The sequence below is a fragment of the Mandrillus leucophaeus genome, unplaced genomic scaffold, assembly GCF_000951045.1.
Source record: "Mandrillus leucophaeus isolate KB7577 unplaced genomic scaffold, Mleu.le_1.0 Scaffold427, whole genome shotgun sequence".
In the NCBI taxonomy this organism is placed as follows: domain Eukaryota; kingdom Metazoa; phylum Chordata; class Mammalia; order Primates; family Cercopithecidae; genus Mandrillus; species Mandrillus leucophaeus.
In genome coordinates, this window is record NW_012104554.1 from 2,357,259 (window position 1) to 2,370,491 (window position 13,233).

Below are 13,233 nucleotides of genomic sequence, written 5' to 3' on the forward strand. Positions count from 1 at the left end.
AAGTAACTTTGTTGTCTGACACCACATCTTTCACCATGACTCTGCCAATGAAATACCTATTTTCTAGGAGAAATGCTAAGGAAAAAGCTGCTTTATGATATTTGTATGAGGCTCAAGTATAATCATTTGTTGACACTTTGAAAGCATTAAACATATATACACATATGTGAGATGGTGGTGATGACTAATAAACCCATGAGAAATCCCATTTTAGTCTCATTAGCCTGATTTAGAATATTAAAAGGTGTTAAAAATAATAATTAGTTTGAGGAACCAACAAACAAGTAAAACAAGTCACTTTGACACACCAAAATGCAATTTGATTTGCAAGAATCACCTACTCAAGATAACAGCCACTAAATAAATGAACAAAATAGAGTGTTGAGAACTGAGGCACCATAGTCCTTTGCTTATTTCTTTGCTAAGAGGTACTCAGCTGTGACATATATTTTTTATTTATTCACATACTTTTATCTCTTTGAATAGTTCCCTCAGCCAGAAATATGAGTAGAAAGGATGAGATGCTTTTTTTCTTCTAAGATATTAGTTGGAATATTCTAGGATGTCATGGAAAGCAACCAAACTTGAGGCTGAGAAATGAGGTTTCTGATTCCAGCTTTGCTACCAAGTAATTCCCTCGAGAATTTGAAGCAAATTTCTCAATCTACCTGGACCTCAGATTTCTCTGTCTAAAAATACAGCTTTGGATCCCATTGACTATCGTATTCCTAGTACCTCTAAAAATACTTCATTTTCCTCCCGGGGACTTTTTTTTTATTATACAGCATACCTTTCCCACTTTGACCCCCACACATAGATTTTAACGTTTTTGAAATCAGATTGTTTCACAATTCGAACATAAATTAAATTTAATAATTTTTTCTCTTTTTCCCCTTCTTCTCCTCCTCCCCTTTCTCTTCCTCCCCTTCTTTCTCCTCCTCCTTTTTTTATCCTGCAAAGTTGTCATTAAATTGATAATGTATATCAGAATTAAAGAAAAACACAAAACCCAAACATAAACAACACAACCACTACCACCACAAACAATAACTAACCTGTCCCAAAGACTTGGTTGATGTGTAAATAGATTTGCATACTGAAAATTGGAGAAAGAGCATTTTAAGTGTTATTACTCCTTAATTTCTTTGGAGTTTGGGCCCTCTTCCAAGGAATAAATTATAATTTATCTGTAGCAGCTATGATCCCTGGGTTTCCCTGGCCAAGGGTGACAGCACTGTATCAGAGACAAAACACTTACTTTTTGAAACTAAAATGTCTCAATACATTTGACTATGTCATCATCTGCATGTATGTATGACTAATCTATGTGACGCCAATCATTTCTCTGTAGTCAGCTGAGAATACTGAGGGGCCCCTCTTTACTCCAGGCACATCCAAGTGGGAGAACAGATGTTCTTTGTTTCAGGAAAGGATGGGGTGAAGGTTAGCTCATGGGTAGAGTTTCCTGTTTGTAATATTTGAAGCCAGGGAGGTGCCAACAGTTTTAAAGGTCTTATTAAAGGGATATAGTTCTGCTGGGGCAAGCTGCAGTGAAAGTAAAATTTACTCCCCAACTGATGTCTTGGTACTTCAGATGTACATAATACTGACCATATTATTTCCTTGCTAACAATCCTTCAATGACTCTCCTTTTGCCTGCCAGAGACAGGCTAAATGCTTTAGCCTGTCCATTCTGCCTTTGAAATGGTTTGTTCCTCTGCCCTTGAAATGGTTTTCCCACGTCTTCATTTGGGCAACTCATTTGTTAAGACCTTGCTCAGGGCCGAGTGCGGTGGCTCACTCCTGTAATCCCAACACTTTGGGAGGCCAAGGTGGGTAGACTACTTGAGGTCAGGAGTTTGAGACCAGCCTGGCCAACATGATGAAACCCCATCTCTACTAAAAATACAAAAAATTAGCCAAGCACGGTGGCGGGCGCGTGTAATCCCAGTTACTGGGGCGGCTGAGACAGGAGAATTGCTTGAACCCAGAAGGCGGAGGTTGCAGTGAGCCGAGATTGTGCCACTGCACTTCAGCCTGGGTGACAGAGGGAGAATCTGTCTCAAAAAAAAAAAAAAAAAAAGACTTAGCTCAGGTGTCATCTTCCATTTGCAGCCTTTAACATCTTGTCAGTCAGAGTAGGGACCTCTTAATTGTGGTCCCAAGGCAGCCCATACTTCCCTCTATCCAAAGGATTCTCAAACCTCCCTGCAGAATGGAATCACGCGGAAAGCTATCAAAACACAGCAATGCCCAGGTGCTACTCACAAGGATTTTGGTTTCATTGGTCTGGGTTGGAGTAAAGCATCACTATATAATATACCCAGGTAGTTCTGTTATTCAGCCAATGCTGAGAACCACTGCTTTATTGTAAATCTTGCAACATATTGTATTATAAGTTTTGTGTTTATCCTCCCCAAGATTAAGTTTATTGAGGACTGAAATTATTTTGTATTGATATGCGTATCATCTGAGATTTTTAAAAAAAATTTCAAGCACTAAGAAGTGTTTAATAAGTAGTTTATAAATAATAAATGTATTACTGAATGAATGAATAACACGTACACATTCCAACCACCCACCCATCTATGTTTAGAAGCTCGCTTACGTTCATGCAGCTGTTCAGGGTTAGAAATTGTGGAAAATAAAAGAATCAATGTGGATCCCAGGTGTCTGGAGATAAAGGATGTAGACTAAGAGGAGTTTCTGAGGAAACAAATAAAATATGGCCTGTAAGAAAACTTGCAAAAGTTTGAACTAATTAAGAACGGGTGCTGAAAAAACAGGACTATGAAATCTGACCTCAGCAAGAACTTTGGTAGAAAGATTAATACAAGAAGAGATTCTGGGGCTTAAGATGGGGAGAAAGGAACAAGCAGCCCTAATGCAGATCAGCTTCTACCTACATAAGATAGAAACACAAGGACAAGTCTCAGCTTTCCCTTCAGGGCCAGAGTCCAGAGCCTGAAAGTCAAGGTGTCCTAGTAGTCGGGTGAGGGGCAGGGGGATGGGAATCAGCAGAATGGGAGTCAAGCTTGATATTCAGGCTTGAGTATCATGAGACACAGCAGTGCTCTATCTGCTCTGTGAATCTGTATCTTGGGGGTCATAGCATGTGCTAAGTGCTTTATATATGTTATCCCATTTAATATGCAGAATTAGGTTTATGAAATAGGCTTTATTATTTCCAGCTTCACAGATGAGGACACTGAGATTCTGCGGAGTTGAGTAAGCCTCCTAACTCACTTAATCATAATTGATAAATGTCACCTTCTAAATGGACAGTAGGGATTACTGGCCTGACAACCCTGTATGGAGGAGAGGTATGGGAGAAGATGGAGAGATAGGTTGGAGCTCCAATATCTCTATCAAGAAGAGCGCTTTCCCTGCCAAGTCCTGCCAGTGGACTAGGTGACAGCAGATGAAGGAACCTTTGTGGATAGTTGCCTTTAATTTTAGAAAGCTTCTACTTGTTTGGGCCAGGAACCACTATGTGACCTTGAACAGTGAAAACACGATACTCTCCACTTCTGGACTCCCAGTGGATGTGTTTGTGGAAGCACATGCCCTTTCTCAGAGAAGGAGACATGAACAGAACACTTGGAATTCAGTCACTCTATAAGATAGAAGAATGTGTATAAATATTGGATTGCTGGTTTTTAAAAGAATGAGTTCTTTTTATTACTTTCATAACATGAAAATTTCTTATATTTCATCTAATGTGTCATTAAAATTTAAGTATTTGATCTACCATGTTAAGGGGAATTCCCTCTTACTCGACCTCCCTCTTGACTATTCATAGTCTATCTTCAGGAAATCTTGTCTTCTCTCTTGTCTTAATAGACATTTATGTTCCAAAACAAAGTCTGATCTTAATTATTAGTCTAGCCAATCAGTTTTGTCTGTCTACATTAAGGAGTGATGAAGATGCATGCAGATTTTAGTCTGCTAAAAGATACCTTCTCTTTTCAATAACGTGTGATGACTAATTTGCCTGGAATAGTTCATGCAGTCACAGCCTTGATGCTAAGCATGTTGGAGCTACTGTTCTTTCCCCGAACTCTGTACACAATTTCTGTCTGTGGAAACTATAATCACTCTTGCTGATGAAGATGCCAGGAATAGGTTGGCATTGGAAATTTCTTTGGCTTATTGGGAAATAACCTGGGCTTTGAACTCAGCTGAAACTGGGTTCAAATCCTAACTCTGCCATTTACAAACACTCCTAAGGCCAAGGAAATGTCAACAAATGTCAATTTCATTTTTTGTTCTTTTCTGTTGAGGAATAGTATATACTTCTTTGATCATCTCTATGATCCAATCATATGTACATTCAGTCCAACACACCTACACAAAAAGCACATAGTTATGGATTTTACTGTCCTCTGCCTTTAGTTTTTTGACAAGAAGCCAAGATTTCAAAATAGCTCATGAGCAGTCTGTATTTTATGGCAATTTATTATTTGACCTTTCTCTAGAATGTGAATGTTATATTACCCCTGGTTCCTTGACATGTGAAAAAATACATCCCTTCCCTCTCAGCCTGTGTCTTCTGAAAACAAGTTCCAATGATCATTTTCTAAATAATAGAAATGAAGGTAGCTACTATAGGCATTTATAACTGACTTTATTTCAAGAATTTGGGTGGGCAACTCTTTACTCACTCTCAAGAGAGGCAATGTGTGAGTCATGAGAAGATCTCCCTAGAGGTAGTCAAAACAATTGGCAGTACCTGATCTTGGCATCTTCATCCGCCCTCTGGTCCTGGTTTTCCACTATGTGAAAGGAAAATTGTGCCACAGAACATCTAAGGTCCACGTCTCCTCTTAAATATCTGTGTCTAGTTACTGCTTATTTATAAGAAAATAAGTTGACTTGCCCCAAGATAAAAAGATATTAAATGGCAAATATTTCACAAGAGAACTGGTCTTTCTCTGCTCTTTCTCTTTTATGTCTGGGTTAAAAATTATTATAATGATACTCTTCATCACCCACCTAATCCCATAAAACATCTCTGACTATGTAAACGCACATGGTCTGTTTCCCTTTAGCAATTACTCACTTTACCCATGGGAATCAGGTTTTTGCTAAAGCCCAGTAAGGGAATGTGCCAGCTTTCTCTTAGGAGACTTAATTTTTCTCTCTGGGCAAAAGGTTTCCCGTAGCTGACACCAACTCAGCATTACTCTATTGTCTTCTACTAAGGGAGAATTACCACTAGTATTTGGTACCAAACACTGGTAATGTGCCATAACAATGAGGGAGAAGGAAAGGAACACCTATTAATAGGTATCTCAGTTCAAACTGCAACACTGAAATACCATAGACTGGGTGGCTTGAACAACCAACATTTATTTCTCATGGTCCTGGAGGCTGGAAGTCTGAGATCAGAGTGCCAGCATGGTCAGGTTCTCGGGAGGGCTCTGGCTATGTCCTCACATGGCCTTTCTTTCATGGCCGCATGGTGATGGGAATGAAGGGAGAGGGAGAGGGAGAAAGAGAAAGACAGAGAGAGAGATTTCATGTTGTCTTCCTTTTTGTTGTTGTTGTTTCTGATTTTTGTTAAATAAGGGCATTGATCTCATCATGGGGGCTCCACCTTCATGAGTTCATCTAAACCTAGTTCCCTCCCAAATGCCCCACCTCCAAATAGCTTTACAATGTGTATTAGGGCTTCATCATATGAATTTGCAGTGGGCGGGAGACACACACATTCAGTTCATAGCAGTGGGAATAAATGAAACATAATAGATTCTCTTTATTGTGCCTTTCTATATGGCTTTGTGCTAAACTAATGCATATTACATAGTTATCTCATTTATCCTCTTTTATGCCCATCATTATTCTTCATTGCAATTCTTATGCCTCCTTCAAAGCTGAGAAAATAGAGGCTCAGAGATATTAATGAATTACCCAAGGTCGCCTAGGTCTCTGACTGTAAAGCCTGTATTAATTTCATTTTGTTATCATGGGCCTTGCCAGTAAATGTGTCTGTAGTGGGTAAAAAAAATTATTCTAGAATGTAGAGAGCCCCTGAAATGACCTTCATTACTGAAGAAAACCTGCCTGAATGGTGTATTCCACATTTGTAAACTTCAGGGAACGACCCCTCCAATGAACTTGGAAGTAAGTGCTAAAATATTTGACACCCCAACGGCATCCTTTTCCCCAGTAGAATCATAGAAGTCAGATGTGATTGGACATGTAATATTAATGGATATCATTGATTGAACTCGTTACGCTCTTGGCTGACTGCTGCATACTTCATAAGTATTATCTCATTTACCTAATGCCCCATGAGATGGTTACCACTTTCTTATTCAGTTGCAGGCACTGAGGCTTATAAAGAGTTGTAACTTAGCCAAGTCATGTGGCTTAGGAAGATGGGAATCTGGGTATATCTGAGTCTAACACAAATTACTCAACAGCGCATCTTCACTGCAGGGCAAAATAGAATGCAGGGAGTCCTATTCTCTCTTCTTGTTGGGGTTTCACTTCCAAAACTCTTAAAGAACTTGTGAGAATCACTCTTAATGAGTACAGAATGCCCACAAGAAGTGGCAATCACAGTTACAGGAAAGGTCGACACTGTCAGTTCTGACTACATTTACATTAATTAAAAACAGAAATTAAAAGGGAAGAAGGCAAAGGGGAAAGTCCCACTTCCAAATGAGGTCATTTAAACAATAAACTAGTCTCAGTAATTATTTAAAGGGAGCAGAACTGATTAGATATCAGAAATAGAACTAGGCCTTTTGGAGAAGAGGCGTTCTCGAGAAGCCACTTCCCTTGCAGAATTTCCCTGAAAGATCACTTATTGTTTAGTTTAATATTTTCAAAAATAAGGAGTAACAAGATCTGCTAATCTAGACTTGTTAGAACATAAGGGATTACCAACAATGGAATGTTTTCAGTTGACTGCAGCATAAAGAAGCCAAATCTAACAGGTCATCATGAAGGAAAAGCATGTAAATACTGCCCTTAGATTTCATAGTGACAATATTTAAGGGGTCCTGGCCTAATTCAAGTTGGTTTGGCACTAAATGCTAGACTTTCTTATCATAGCTTTCATTCCTTAGCTGAGAAATGATTGTGAAAGCAGATATTTTCTTGGGAACTGAGTGAATTTCAAATATATGGTGACTTGATATCAGTGGATTAGGATTGTTGCAGCTGTGTGGGATGAAGGGTAGCCAACACACTACCTGGAGTCCTGTAGAACGCACTTATTATGAACCAAATGTTTGTGTCCCTCTGAGGTTTATATGTAGAAACCCTTACCTTCAGTGTGATGGTATTTGGAGTTGGAGCCTTTAAGAAGTATCTGGGTTTAGATGAGGTCATGGGCATGAGGCCCCCATAATGGGATTATTGTCCTTTAAGAAGAGAAAGAGAGACTAGAGAGTTTGCTCTCTCTTCCATGTGAGGACACAGCAAGAAGGTGATCATCTGCATTCCAGAAAAAGAGCCCTCGGCAGAATCCAGCCATGCTGGCTTCTTGATCTTGGACTTCCCATCTTCCAGAACTGTGAGAAGTAAATGTCCATTGTTTAAGCCACTCAGTCCATGGTTTTTTATTGTAGCAGCCCAGCTGACTAAGACAGACTGGTCCTAAAGTTTCTACCAGCCCATTTCTGATGGTCACCAATACTCACATGTCTTTCATAAAATGACAGAAATAAGAGCTCCTGTGCTTGTACTAATTTAGAAACTTTACCGTCTCCAACTTCTAACTTAGTCCTAATGTATACAGATAGTCACTGACTTCTGATGGTTTGACTTTATGATGGGTTTATTGGAGTATTAAATGCATTTTTGAGCTAGGTGCAGTAGCTGATGCCTGTAATACCAGCACTTTGGCAGAGCAAAGCAGGAGGATTGCTTTTAGCCCAGGAGTTCAAGACCAGCCTAGGCAATGTAGTGAGACGTTGTCTCTACTAAAAGAAAGAAAGATGAAAGGCAGGAAGGAAGGAAGGAAGGAAGGAAGGAAGGAAGGAAGGAAGGAAGGAGAGAAAGATTAAAAAATAAAAAAATACAATAAAATGAATTTTTGACATAATATCTTCAACTTATGATGAGCTTTTCAGAATGAACTGCATCATAAGTCGAGGAACATCTGCATAGGCATTTCAAAAGGTAATGAGAAAACAAATTCATTCACTTTCCAAGTTGGTATTGAGCACCTACCAATATGCCAGGCATTCAGAGCAAGTGGCATAGATGGTGGAATAGGACAAAGCCACTGAAACACAACAGCCGTGCAATAGGGTCCACACTGCATACCAAAAAGAGGCAGAGCCCAAATATGCAAATATATGAAACGACCACTGACAGCAGAAGGCTTAACAATAAAATGACAACACTAACAACATGCCATTAACTGTTCCAGACACTGGGTTCATCACAGTCTAGTAGAGAAGGCCATGGGAAGGGCTGTGAGACAGCCAAGGGCACTGAGGGAGGCCTTTTTAGTTAAGATGTCATACAGACTGCCACAGAAGGGGGCATCCCTTGGATGCAGAGGCAGTGGCATGGGCAAGAGCAGAGTGGTGAAAATGGGTGTGCCTGGGTATCAGTGAATGGTCTAATTTGGTGTGTGACTGTTTCCAATATAAGTGGGTCTTCTCAGTGAAAGAAAGCTGGCCTAAATCTGAAACAAAAATCAAATAATCGACAGAGTGAGACTCCATCTCAAAAAAAAAAATCAAATAATCATAGAGGAATAGAACCAAGAGAAAAGATGATCCAATCCTCTCATTTGTGTACTATCACTCTTTCCTGTAGCTCATTCTATAACCTCAGGGAAGACCATTACTGGAGATGTTATTAGGGTCACTAGGATAAACTTTGGGCCAGATAGTTTAGGCCAATCCTAATTTCATACATTCTATTCAATTATCCCCAGTATTCCCATTAATACACTCACATATGTAGCCTGAGATGCCCTTAGAAACTTCCCTATAGAGAAACATCTTCACCACTGGCCTTCCTTTGGGCCATTAGTTAAGATGGCCAGAAGGGGGTAAATACAAATCCATATTCATGTTATCAAAGAGAAGAGTGCAGCTCCAGAGGGGCAAAACCCATGAATAGAAATGCTCCAGCCCAGGCAACATAGTGAGACTGTCTCTAGTAAAAATTAAAAAATTAGTCGGGCATGGTGGCATATGCCTGTAGTCCCAGCTACTTGGGACCAAGGTGGGAGGATTGCTTAAACACAGGAGGTTGAGGCTGCAGTGAGCTATGATCTTGCCACTGCACTCCAGCCTGGGCAACCAAGTAAGACCCTGTCTCTAAAGAAGAAGAGGAAGGAGAAAGAAGAGGAAGAAAAGGAAGAAGAAGGAGGAGGAGGAGGAGGAGGAGGAAGGGAGGGGGAAAGGGGGGAGGAGGAAGGGAGAGAGGGAGAAAAAGAAGAAAGGAATGCTTTGTTTGGTGTGGTAGAGGTGGAGAAGCATCGTCCAGCTCCCTCTTGAAGGACTTGCCACCCAGCTGTGGGTAGTGAGATGAGCAAATCACTTTTCACTGTCAGGCTCTTCTGATTAATCTCATCTGCAGATAGCCATCTTGTCCAGTCAAACCCTTCCCAGGACAGCTTGCATCTGACAACTGAACCAGGCAGAAGCAGAAACACCCAGCAATGTTGACCTGACCCAGGTCAGCTCTAACAGGTGACACTCATTCCTGAGCTCTGTGCAGGGTGGGCTGAGGTTTTCATTGTGTCACAGTGTGGCTTCTCACTGAGCCCAATGTGACATCTTCCTCCCTTCCTTTCACAAGGGTCAATTCCTATTAAACATCTTGTACCTCGAACTCTGTCTGTATGTTTGCTTCAGGAAATCTAAACCTGTGATGGTTAGAAATGGGAGTGGGTCAGAAAAATTTCAGGTGAGGAGCTTCTACCAGGAGAAGACTGAAGAATCCCATACCCCTAGGAGGCCATGTGGATGTCTGGAGATGGAGAGGTATCAACAGGGAAGGGGGACCCAATAAGGGTCAGAGGTCTCTGATGTGTATTAGAGAAGAAGGAATTTATTCCTTTCTTCATTCAATGATCACTTGTAGGGAAGGCACTGAACTATGGAGATACAAAGACATATTCCTGCTCTCGAGGAGTTACAGACCAGACCCTGATACTCAGAGAAATGCAAACTTCCTTAGAAGTGGAATGTTTCAGGCAATATTGCTTTTTGGAGATTAACCTAGATCTAAAGATGGTTTAGATACTTCAAAAATCTAGACCTGTCACAAAAAGAAACAGGAAATTCACCCATATAATCCCACAATGGTAGCACTCTGGGAAGACCCAGAAGAGACAACAGTTCAAAGACACTTTTTGTTTTCTATTTACTTCTTAATCCAAGAGCCACACAGCATTGTTTATAAGAATAAATTCTAATAGAAGTCACTATCTTCCAGCCCCTATACACCCAATAATAAAATAATTAATAATAATAGTAATAAAAATGAGGCCCAGAAACACCAATTAAAGTGGCCCAAGAGAAGTGTGGCAAAATTCAGGTGTCTTGACTCTGTATTGTCTCCCTAATCTTAAGTGTGACCTTGGCCTCTCTGGTAAAAAAGGTATGAGATTCTCCCAGAAGAGGGTAAATAAATGTAAAATTATAATAACTGAATCCCTGGCAATCTCCTATCAAAGGCAAAAATAAAGAAGATATAAAGAAATATTCTCTGTAACTTTCTAAAATACAACACGAATTTAGAGCAAGCTCCCTGTCTGAGTTTGCAAGAAGTGGCATGAAGATATTGATCCCTGTGCAGCAGGACATTTTCTGCCTTCTTCCAATGGAGCACTTTCCACAAGCCTAATATTCATAGGACATCGGGTTACACCTTGGAGTTTCCCTAAAGCTGAATAGAGTAACATCTTCAACTTTCCCTGTCCTAAATGACATATTCTACTTCCCTAAAAAGATAGATCTATTTATGTTTAAAAAACTTTATATCTTCACTTTCCCTGGATCCTCTCCAATATTCTCTCCCAATCCACATCCCCAAGGAGTTGATGTCATTACTTTCTTAAAAAAGGTTTGCCAACTGATATGGTTTGGATTTGTGTCCCTGCCCAAATCTCACGTTGAATTGTAATCCCCAGTGAGGGAGGAGGGGTCTGGTGGGAGGTGACTGGACCATGGAGGCAGATTTCTTCTTTGCTATTCTCATGATAGTGAGTAAGTTTTCATGAGATCTAGGTTTTTAAAAAGTTTGTGGCACCTTCCCCTTCTCTTTCTCCTGCTCTCGCCATGTAAGACATACATCGTTTGCCTTCCACCATGATTGTATATTTCCTGAAACCTTACCAGCCATGCTTCCTGTACAGCCTGTGAGCAAAATAAGTGTTACTGTCTTAAGCTACTGTTTTGGGATGCTTTGGAAACAGTGAAACGTGATCAAAACAGGTTCTGAGAACTCGAAACTAGATGCCACTATAGTGAAATCTAAAACATGGATATTGCTTCTGGTACTGGTTGGTGGACAGAAGCTGGAAGGGGCTGAAAGAGACTTTTAGTAGAATCTTGGTAGACCTTGAGGAGGCTATTGGTAGATTGTTACTGAAAACTGGAGAAAGGAATCCTTGTTATGTAGTGGCAGAAAGTTTAGCAAGATTGTCACCTGCAGTGACATGGAAAATACAAAATATACCTAATAAACTGGTAGATTGGGCTAAGAAAAATTCCAACCAGAATGTTGAAAATGCCAGGGAGATTCTTTTAGTCATATATAATAAGTGTGTGGGGAGAATGAATTTTAAAAACAGGAACTGTTACATTTTCAGGAAAAATTTAAGATAATCTATTAAAGATCCAAGATGTTACACTCAAATATAAAACTATTTCTCTTTCTCAGTCTCTCCATAGAGCAGAGGATTCTCAAATTAAGAAAAGATATCAACCCAAAGATCAAATTCAAAAGCCAAAGACCTTTTGTTTGTACCTTAGAAAGATATAAGGTAATGTCTCATAAGCCCTTTGAAACAGAGTTCCTCTAAGGATCTAAGCATATGCTAGGCAGATTCTCTCAGTTAAACAATAAAGCTTCTAGTAATCTTAAGGTTATGTAGTCCCATCACAGCCTTACAGGGATCTCGGGTAGAGAATGACTTACGTCAAACAGATTTTTGTCTAATGGAGTATTCTCTAATAAGAATCACAGGAAGTCCCGGAATTTTAAACAGAATTGTACAAACACATTTTGACAGCTTGAGCTAAAAGGAACAGAAACAATATTAAATGAAAAGAGGGCCAAGAACCAAGAACCCGGAGGGAAGACCCAAGAAGCAGTAGGGAATCCAGGCAGCAGGACTGAGACCTACAAAGAGACCTGCAGTGTTTGCTGTCTGGATATCAGAGTTACTATGAGCCAATGACTGTCATGTGCTCTGATTTTCCTCTATTTAAAACAAGAGTGTCTATAGTGGCTGTCCTATATATATTTTACCATTGAATATTGAGTATGTAGGTTGCAAATAACTTGTCTCTTAGTTTACAAGTCTTCAGATTGAGAGGATAAATACATAAGAAATCTCACTTGAAGGACTTCATCTGTACCTGCTACTGAGTCTTCTAAGGTGAGAGTGTAGGAGTGTATTTTGCATGTATATATAAATAATTTGTAACCAGTAAGTGGACTTCAGAATTTCAAAACATGTCTACAATTTTTAAAAACACTTTTCTTATTACAGATGAAGTCTAATTCCTATCCCCTTGAATATAGGGTGACCTTAATAACTCACTTTTAAAAAATAGAATGGGAAGGAAGTGATGCTACATTAATTCCCAGGCTAGGTCTTACACAGTAATACAGTGTCATTCTAGCTCTCTCTTGAAATGCTCACTGTTGCACCGCAGCTGCCTTGCTGTGAGGAAGCTCAGGCCACAAGGAACCTCCCGGGAACCCTAGCACTCAGCCCTAGCTTAGCTCCCAACCAAAAGCCAGCACCAACTAGGCGGGTATGCAAGTGGGCCATTCTGGAAGTACATGTGCCAGTCCATCAAGCCTCCCCCTGCTGATACCACATAGACCAGAGACGAGTCTTCCCAGACAAGCCCTCCTCAAATTTTAAATTTGTTTGCAAAATGAATGTTGTTACTTTAAGCCATCAAATTTGGGGTAATGTGATGCAGATCAATAGTAACAGGAATAGTTTCCCTTCATATATATAAAATTTTAACTCCATCCTTACAATGCCAATCTGTAGATAAACATTCTATGATA